The sequence below is a fragment of the Macaca fascicularis genome, chromosome 12, assembly GCF_037993035.2.
Source record: "Macaca fascicularis isolate 582-1 chromosome 12, T2T-MFA8v1.1".
Taxonomy (NCBI): Eukaryota; Metazoa; Chordata; class Mammalia; order Primates; family Cercopithecidae; genus Macaca; species Macaca fascicularis.
In genome coordinates, this window is record NC_088386.1 from 103993303 (window position 1) to 103997293 (window position 3991).

The following is a 3991-nucleotide window of genomic DNA, read 5'->3' on the forward strand; positions in this document are numbered from 1 at the left end:
TGACATACTGACAGCTGGGTCAGCCCCCAGGGTGACAGACCCTGGGGAAAAGGCCCATGCAGCCCTAGAGGCAGACTCTGAACTTTCGGGGCAGGGAGTTGTGAAGCCCCATGTACCTGATCTAGAAGGAGGGGCCTCCAGGTTGCTACCTTCTAGGTGCTATCTCGGCTCACTGCAACCTCAGCCTCCTGGGCTCAAGTGATTCTCCTGCCTCAGCCTCCCAAGTGGCTGGGGTTACAGGCACCTGCCACCACACCAGGCTAATTTTGTATTTTTAGTAGAGACAGGGTTTCTCCATGTTGGTCAGGCTGGTCTCAAACTCCCAACCTCAGGTGATCCGCCCACCTTGGCCTCCCAAAGTGCTGGGATTACAGGCGTGAGCCACTGTGCCCGGCCCAAATGAGCTTTTATACCATTCATTCCTTTTCACCAGAATTGGAATCACTGATACAAAACAACCTGACACCCACAACACTGAGTTCTTCAGCTCCTGCTGGATGTTGCCTTATTTCACACATTTTAATTCATTGTTATGCAAATAGTTGTTACCCAACAGATAGGTTGCTAATGGTCCATGTACAAGAAACTAATCTCTCTCAAATAATTGTTTGTAAGTTTATGCATTGAACAATAAATAACATAAAACATTTAAATTAAATTATACAGAAGGAAGCTGAGTTGTGGTGACGCGCGTCTGTAGTCCTAGATACTCGGGAGGCTGAGGTGGGAGGAGAGCTTGAGCCCAGGAGCTTGAGACCAGCCTGGGTAACAGAGTGAGATCCTGTCCCTAAAAGAAAGAAAAAGTAATGCAGAAGGAGCCCCACACATAAGCTGTTCACAGGATCTGTTCAAAATTTAATTTTAAATGAAAGGCACACAGCCATAAAAAAGAATGAAATCATTTCCTTTGCAGTAACATGGATAGAGCTGGAGGCCATTATCCTAAGTGAACTAACTCAGAAACAGAAAACCAAATACTTCATGTTCTCATGTTCTCTTTTAACTGGAAGCTAAATAATGGGTACACATGGGCATAAAGATGGAAATAATAGCCACTGGGGGCACCAAAAGGGGGGAGGGTTGAAAAATTACCTTTCTAGTACAGTGTTCACTACTCAGGTAATGGGTACACTAGAAGCCCAATCCCCACCAGTATGCAATCTACCCATGTAACAAACAAGCACAGGCACTCCTTGAATCTAAAGTAAAAAATGAAATTTTAAAAAATGAGGCTGGGCTTAGGGTCTCATGCCTGTAACCCCAATAATTTGGGAGGCTGAGGTGGGAGGACTGCTTGAGCCCAAAAGTTTGAGACTGGCCTGGGCAACATGGTGAGACCCCATCTCTACAAAATTAAAAACACGAGCCAGACATGGTGGAGTGTGCCTATGGTCCCAGCTACTGGGGAGGATGAAGTGGGAAGATCCCTCGAGCCCAGGAGTTCGAGGCTGCAGTGAGCTGTGTTTATGCGCCACTGCACTCCAGCCTGGGTGACAGAGTGAGACCCCGTCTCAACAACAACAACAACAACAACAACAACAACAACAACACATGCAGATCAAAGTTACAGAAAGTAAGAAATAAGTGGAGCTTCTTTTTAGTTTTCCCAAGTAAACTATTTTTTGGTCTAGGATATCTTTCTAGAACCCAGAACCAGAAAATGGCTCTTTTATGCTGTTGGCTTCAGTATAATCATTCTTCCTAGGAGGCATATGATGTGGGTGATGGGTGGGTATGTGGTGGGGAGAGGCCTTGTGATACTTAATGAGCTGCAAATAACTCACTCCCATGTATTTGTGTGAGTGGAGTCACCCTACCTACTTATGCTAGCCTGTTTTCACACTCAGTTGATTCAAAAACTGTTGAATCAGACCATTCTGGAGCCTCTGAAAAAGTCCTCCAGACAACGGTGGGCAGGAGCAGGTTGCAACCAGGTTCCATGTACGGCAGTGTTTCTGAGTGTTGCTTTGTACATTTTTATTACGAAAGAGTTCATGATTGAACTTATTCACATTTTCATGTTGGAGCACTTGATCCTTCCTAAATAAATTAATGTTGCCCTGTTTCCACATTCTCTGTGCCGGATGTAATCTGTCTTCAAATATAAGTAAGTATTCTCATTATCAGAAAAAAGAGTTGCAAGGCATCAGGAGAGAAAGCCACAGAGGAAAATATTCCAAAGATCTTGGCATTCCTTCCTATAACTTTTGTACCCTCAATCTTTTTCTTCCACATTTATGAAGCTTTTAAAACATTTTCCAACCTGAGTGGCACACATTTACTGGGGTGACTTTACATTGTTTGCATTATTGTGGTTCCGGGACGTGAATTTCTTAGAGGACAGGGGCATGTTTAGAATCACATCCTACAGAGAAGTGCTTAGTAAGTAGGAATGAGAAACATCATCCGCAAGCATTTAAGGGAGTCTGTTTCCATTTTCAATAAGGACAGGTTGTCACTTAACAGGCAGATGACCCAAGAGACACAGTGGTGTGTCTGGTTCCTGGGAGGGATGAGTATGAAGAGAAAGGGAGGAAAAGAGGAAGAAAGCAGCATTAAGCCTGATCCCTGCCATAAGCTCAGCTCCTCACCACACACACATATGCGCACAGACACACACACACATACACACACTCGCTCCTTGGCACGCAGACACACACAGAGCTTTGCTATTCTTTGGCTAATGGGATTGGCACCGCTTAAAGCAGACTGCTAGGTCATTGTCTGCGACCACAGCAAGAGAAACATTATTTAAAGACCATTCAGACCCTAAAAGAAGCGGCTGAGCAGAGTAATTATCGGAGACTCTCCATTAACTAGGGCATCTTTGCTCTTTGTCTGGGTTGGTTTAATAAGGCCCGCTAATGGGACTGTACAGGAGGGGGTACACTAATGGTTCTAAAAAAAGCCTCTTTTGGCCCTTTCATTACTGGGGACTGTCTTTAGAGATGCTGACAGTAAAGCAAGAAGTTACCATACTACAAAATGACCTTCCCAAAAATTTGATTTGGACCCTTGTAGCTTAGAACTCAGGTTTCCAAAATTAGAAAACATCTTTGTCTTCCCCACTTTTTAAAACTCTAAGGTGGTTTTCCCCCCCGATTCCTCTTACCTTACTGGGCCCTTTGGTTTCTTGGGAACTTGTCATTGGAAACAGCAGCACTCAGTGGTGATAAAGCAGAATGGCACTCCTGAGGAATTTCTCCTTGAGTTGGCTGCTTCTACTCACTCTCCAGGACTCCACTTCTCTGGAAAAACTGCCTGTCCCATTATTGCTTTTAAAATATGAAGCTAAAAGTCAATCACATGCTTACAAACCTAATACGGCCACCTACATTCAAACTACTGTTCCATAATCAGTTAGCTTTGGAACAAAGGCTTCAAATGCTTAGCTGTCCTAGAACCTTGCATCACATACGGGGAACTCTTCTGTGCAGAGCTGTCTACCTCTCTTCATTTCCCTTCTCCCAAACCTAGACCAAGCTTCCATCTTCTCTCCTCTGGGTGACTGCACTTGTCCTGCAATCACCTCCTAGCAGCACTATTGGCCCTTCCAATCCATTAACTCTACAACAGCTAACAGCCAGCGTAACTCTTTCAAAACAGAAAACTGCTTAAGCATTTCAGTAGCTTCCTATTGCTCATAAGAATTCGCACTATGATTTAAGAGACCCAGACGTGGTCTGGTCCTTTCTTCCTCTCTAGCAACATCTTGTACCACGCTCCCCCTAGCTGTCTGCTTCAGTCACTGCAGCCTTCTTCAACGCTATGAGCAATTCATGCTCATTCCTGCCACAGGGCCTTTGCATATCATTCTGTCTAGAACACTCTTTACCCTAGTAGTTTCCAGTCATCCTTCAGCTCTCAGCTCAGTAGTCAGCCCTTCAGGAAAGTTGTCCTTTAGTGCCCGTTCTAGGTTGACGACGTCTGTATCATGCAATTATAGCACCATATGCTCTTCACAGCATTTACGATAATTAAACTTATACTT

General features: G+C 44.4%; 1 long non-coding RNA gene across 1 annotated transcript; it reads right to left on the reverse strand.

Annotated features, from left to right (window-relative positions):
• Positions 1-601: 601 nt before the first annotated feature.
• LOC135966449 (uncharacterized) lies at positions 602-3679 on the reverse strand. The gene is made up of 2 exons (XR_010579769.1): positions 3113-3679; positions 602-787 (listed from the first exon to the last, which is right to left on the reverse strand). It is a non-coding gene; the product is annotated as an uncharacterized lncRNA (long non-coding RNA).
• Between the last annotated feature and the right edge of the window lie 312 nt (positions 3680-3991).